Below are 6000 nucleotides of genomic sequence, written 5' to 3' on the forward strand. Positions count from 1 at the left end.
GAGAAGAAACCATTCAAGATGAATATGTAATGAAAAAGAGACAAAAATGAGATAATTATAGCCCCAGGCAGTTATCGCATTAGTGAGTTGTAAGTATGTCTACAGGATTATGACCCTAAACGTAGGTATAGGAAGGCAGATGGTGATATTAAACCAGTAAACCCATCAGAGAGAATTGGAAGATAAAATTTGCATGTATGACCAATGAGGAAATAAGATGGGAAGGAGAGAGTATTACCAGCAATTATCTTGAACCTGCGACCTGGCCGCATGGTGGGTGTGGTGGACTAAGGAAATTCACACCCAGTATTGATCCTTATTTACCCAATGCATTCTTAATATTATAACCTGATAAGGTCTTGAGAATCAACATCCCCACATTTCACAGTTAGTAATCATTTGTTTGAAGTGGATGAGCTACTAAGTGTGAATTTTTTGACTCTAGCACCCTTCTGCTTCCTCATAATGCTACTCTATTTTTGGGGGGCTATAGACCATTGTTCTCCAAGCATACCAGGCATTACTGTATTTGTCAGGAAAGCCCCGACTACTTGCAAGGCCTCCTGACATTCCCATGTGGCAGAAAGAGGTGAGGAGGGTCATTGTGCCTGAAAGACCCCTGGAGCGGGAAGACCCTCACTCAAGTCTCGGGATGACGTGACCCCCCAAGAACTCACGGAAGACCGTCTTTGCTGTAATCACATGAGGTTAATCAATAGGAACCAGTGCACTGGGGTCAAGACTCATATCCCATGCAGGGGCACAGGAGTTCGACCCCCAGTAGCTGGGAAAAGGGTATTTAAAGGAAGAAGCTACAACCCAAGGGGGCAGGGATGGTGTCATTGGAAAATGTGGAGAATACCAGTGAGAAATCACAAGGAGAAGCTTCCTGTCTCTCAAGATTGCTTTTAAGATTGTAATCTAACTTTATGGTCAGCTAGTTCCTGGGAGAAGCTTCCTCTTATCTTTATTAGGTCAGGATCACCTATCTAATGGCCTTATCTTAAGCCCTTTTATCTGGACCCTGGTCCAGAAATGTGACCTCCTACTTACAGGCAGAGAGCTGGAATTTGAGGTATTTAGGGCTCCTTAGGGGTGAGATAGCATTTTTCAACTTCTGACTTTTTGGCTGCATTTTTTACTCTTTCATACCCTCACCTGAGATTCTAGGTCTTTCTGTATATGACTCTGCCCAAGCTGCATGTTTTCATCTGAGAACCTGACAGAGTATACAATGTACCGAAGAGAGGGGACCTCATCTGTGCTGCTGGGAAGGAAGGCAGTCATGTGTGCTAGACTGAGGACTTCTGGTGATCTGTCTTTTGGGCCATCACCCACAATATCATAAATAACCCCTCACTTATGCTTTGTAAGTAAGCCCAGTAAGGCATTCATTCATGAAGTTAGGCTTTAGTGGGACCCTTATTTTGCTCCCTTGTTGATACCAAAGCCCAGGTGAGTAGGCACTTGATGTATCTCTTAGGAAAAGTTCATAGAGCAGACCGGGAGTTAGAAACAACCTGGAAAGACATCATTTGACAGGATTTAGAAGCTTTCTACTCATTTCCAGCATCTCGGCCCAGTATCTGGCCTGGCATGTGTATTTGGAAGGCTGGTGGCTGGCTAGGCAGGCTGATAGCGCAAGGTCACAAACAGGAAGAGCTTAGTTTATCTCCTGTGTTCAGGTGATGTTTGACATGATCCGTAAGAACCTAAGTCAGGGACGCAGAGAGAAGCGCTCCAGGTAGAAAATACAGAGCATTCCCTAAAGTGGGCCCAGTGGTTTCCTCCATGTAGAAAAATCACTGTCACTTAGGACGCCGCGGAGAGATATTCGGTCCTCCATCTGACTCCTCCTTCCCCACGGTACTGGTCTGGAGCATGTGCATACAAATGTTTCAAGTTCTCTGCATTCTTGTCTCAGACATAATCAGTTCTACAGAACATTTTTGTCAGGTAATTCAGATTTGATCTTGGTAATTAGTGCTACAAATATCCCTGGAAAGTGATACAAAGGTATACACACACACACGCACACACACACACACACACACACACACACACACACACACACACTTTTTTTTTTTTTTTTGGTTCTTTTTTTTTCGGAGCTGGGGACCGAACCCAGGGCCTTGCGCTTCCTAGGTAAGCGCTCTAGCACTGAGTTAAATCCCCAGCCCCCACATTTTTTTATATGAACAATACCTCCTATTGAGTTCCCATCTGTAGTCAGCTAACTATCAGGAAAAATTACAAAATAACTTCCAAGTGGGAAAAGATGATTGCTGTGGAACATTCTTTGTGGGTTGCCTCTGAATTTTGTTTGCCTTTGCACCATTTTAAAACTCTGTACGTTGTGAAGCACTGAGAGTAATGAAGTGAATCTTGCAGGTTAGAGGGAGTAGAGAGGGAGAGGACTGTGACTTGTGTATATGAACCAATCATCCACCAAGAACACATGCCCAGGAGCTCCACTTTCTCTCCATTGCAACAGCCCCTCCTCCACCACACACTCTTTAGTGGTGGAAGGCTTTGGATGTAGGAATCCAAGCAGAGACAAGAGTGCCCGGAAGATAAGAACAATAAGTAAGATCATAACTTGTTTACTGCTAAGACAACCTCTAGCCCAGAGGCTTGTTGCCTTGTGAGTTTGAAGAGTATATTTTTAATGTATGTTTCTCTTCCAAATTAGATGGTCACTTCAAACTAGTAACAGGAGAATGTCTGTTATTTTATTTGGGGATTTTGTTTGTTTGTCAAACCTCATATCCTGCTATAGCGACAACTGCATTTATAATTCATTCCCGAGATATTTGCTTAACAATAAGTTCAGAAAGTTTGGCATGAATAACCTTAGCTCACTTCTGTAGAACGTGGTTTCTATGTTCTTCCTATTAAAACAAGCAAAAAGGAAAAGAAAAAAGAAAAACATTTTTATTGTTTTTAGTTTTTTCAAACTTTTTAATTACCTTGTGATACTAAAAATGAGACATACACACGAGAGAGAGAGAGAGAGAGAGAGAGAGAGAGAGAGAGAGATCTATTCTGAAAAGTACACTTTCAGAAAAACAAATAACGCTGTCAAAAAGTCTGAACTTCCATTAAGTAAGTTTGGGCGACTGGGATAAGTACAGATTTAAAGATGATCTCACCAGGAGGGCAGTAAGCAGTTTGAACTGGAAATGTTCCCTTTTTCTTTAAGAGACTAGCAGAGTGTGCCCCCCCCCCCCCCGGAGTGTTTGAAGATGCTAGGTTTGACGATATGTCACTACCTTATCAACATCAGGGACAGCTCACACAGATCCTTACAGACGTTCACAGTGAAAAACTGACGGGCATTGAATAATTCAAGCAGCAAATTATTTTTTTTAAATGCAGCTTAATTGCTGTTGACCTAGTTATGGTTTCCAAGCAAGTACATGACAATACAAAATAACCAGCGTACGCACATGTGTGCATGCGCGTGAACACACACACACACACACACACACACACACACACACACTTAATCATCCTGGAATTAAGTAGCTGGCTTGTTCTTCATGTGGAATATATGTGCTGGACTGACTCTCATAGGAAGTCATCAGGAGCTGATGACTCTGACCATTAATGGTAAAGAAAGATCAAGAACACCCCCCCCCCCCCGTAGCTTCTGCTGCACCAGTTCTCATTCCGAAAAATAAACATAGCTTCTGACTTTCTTCACCAGACCCGCAGTTGTCTATGAGTATCTGCCTCCGTATCAGAACTTTGATTCTGAAATGCTACTTTTATCTGAAGCTGTAGGGTATCTGTCAGCATCAATGCCGTTTCTGAGGCTCTTGTGAGCCAAGCTCTAAGAATATAAAAGTGGGAGGAGGGTGTCTCTGCAAGCCAGGAGGATGTATTCTTGTTAGACAATAGCTTCCTCTCTTTGAATTTGCGTCATTGCCTTTGGCAGTTCCTGGACCTCAAAGCTCCACTCTGCTCTGCCAGAGGAATCCCACATTCAGCCCAGTGGAAGCTGCGTTTGGGATCACTATTGTTCATACAGACCATAAACTGCTTCTCTTAGGAGAAACATACTGAATTGTGTTGAACTTTGACCTGTATAACCTGTGTGGTAGATGCCTGTAGCTCTTAGCTCCTTGAAAAACAATTTGTTTAGAGCTTAAAACATGAAGAAAAACTTGATTTAGACCCCCAGAGACTCTAAAACGCCTCATCTCTCTTTTCAGTGGCACTAAGCTGGATAAAAGTCGCCATGACTTCGCGGAACCATGTGATTTACATGGTGGAACCATGTAACTACAGGGGTATGGTGAGTTTCTGACTCATCCATCTCTGCCTGCTGGTCCATCTGAGCTGTGGACTAAGAGTGGACCTCTCCCCTGCCCCATGGCAAGCACGTGGACTTCAGAAAGGCAAAAGATGTAGCGCTGTGATTCAGAAATGGTGAAATAAAATCAACAGGATCGCCACTGCTGATGGTGGATGAATTTACACATCTGACTTTTGTTTACCTTACCTGATGTGTCAGGCCAGCTGCAGCTCAGGAGTGCACCTGCCCCCCATCTGGGGTTCTGACATGAGGCTTAGGTTTAAACAGAGGCAGGGAGAGGGAGGGGGAGGAGGAGAGGGAGGGAGAGGGAGGAGGGAGGGAGGGGTAGAGGGAGGGAGAGGGGGAGGGAGGGGGAGGGAGGGGGAGAGGGAGGAGAGAGAGATCCATAGATGGATAGATGGATGGATAGATAGATAGATAGATAGATAGATAGATAGGTAGGTAGGTAGGTAGGTAGGTAGGTAGATAGATAGATAGATAGATAGATAGATAGATAGATAGATAGATAGATAGATAGATAGATAGATAGATAATGAGAAGCTCCCCATCGGGGCAGGGTTCTGCCCATCATTCCTGCTTAAGCTTCGCTCTTTACTGCACAATTTCTGACAAGTTGTCAGAACTGTATGAAGTTATTTTCCAGGAGACAAGCTCCCCCTCTGAGGGCCTCCAGCCTTTTCCTTTCCTAGCATGAGATTCCTGGGGAAATTCCAGTTTCCTGGGGTCCATTGTTTCCCTGGTCTCAGAGGCAAAGGGCGGGGCTCCGGCCGCTCTTTAGACTATCTTCCTTGTTGCCAAGAGAGTTGCTACAGGAACTATGAAACCCCACGTTTACACTTCAGGAAATGTGGACCTGGAGGGCGAATGTTCAGAGCCTTACTACGGGGTGCACTGCAGAGCAACAGGTTAAAATGCAGCAATGCCAGCCAGGCCATTGGACCTGTTTGCCTTCTCCTCACCTTCTGCTTTAGAAATTGCTCGCAAACATGCTGTTTGCCACAGAGTTTCCACTTTTCCATTTAGCTCATACCTTAGCAACCCTCTCGTTCCAGGCAAGGAACAGCACTTGGCACAGAGCATGCGCAGAACCACATAGTGGTTTCCAAAGGGGCCTTGCATTCCCCTTCCACATAACTACGAAGAGGTGGAAATAAAGGTATGAGAGAAAGGCTGAGGTGAGACTTCAGGGCAAAATTGCATTCTCTCCGACTTCAGAGAACAGCCATGGAGATTATTCTGCAAGCCACAGCACAGGAAACTAAGGCTAATGTTCCTATGCAGTCAGAGGCTGCTGGTAGGTACTCCCGGTTCCCAGGAAGCCTGCAGAAGCAGCTCACCAGAGCGAGCTGTGGGCAGCTTCATAGAAAACGAAAACAAGAAAGTTTATCCTGTTCACCACTTTCACCCACACACTAGCCGTGTGATTTTAAAGTCACTTAGCTTCTCTCAGCATTCATTTTTGTCAGGAAGAATTGTAATATGTGGCCGGACTCTCTCATAGGTCTCTGCAGCTCGAAAGAGATTGCAACATGAATGCACTGTTGTGAACTGAAGTGTTCAACGTGTCTTCATTCACACTTGATCTCCTGGCTGATTTATGATTATAGACCTCTTTGATATGTCTCAGGGGGTTCCTGGAAGGCTTCACACCTTGGTAGCTTGTTTGTCTGGGGTTTAAG

At 44.5% G+C, this 6000-nt stretch overlaps 1 long non-coding RNA gene across 2 annotated transcripts in view; it reads left to right on the plus strand.

Annotated features, from left to right (window-relative positions):
* LOC102550206 (uncharacterized) overlaps window positions 1-4484 on the plus strand; it is a 41523-nt gene extending 37039 nt beyond the window's left edge. For both annotated transcript variants that reach the window (XR_005497288.2, XR_005497287.2), the window contains exon 3: window positions 4218-4484. This is a non-coding gene — a long non-coding RNA (uncharacterized LOC102550206). The remainder of the gene's footprint in view (window positions 1-4217) is intronic.
* The last annotated feature ends 1516 nt before the right edge of the window (window positions 4485-6000 follow it).

Source organism: Rattus norvegicus, chromosome 1, assembly GCF_036323735.1.
Source record: "Rattus norvegicus strain BN/NHsdMcwi chromosome 1, GRCr8, whole genome shotgun sequence".
Lineage (NCBI taxonomy): Eukaryota > Metazoa > Chordata > Mammalia > Rodentia > Muridae > Rattus > Rattus norvegicus.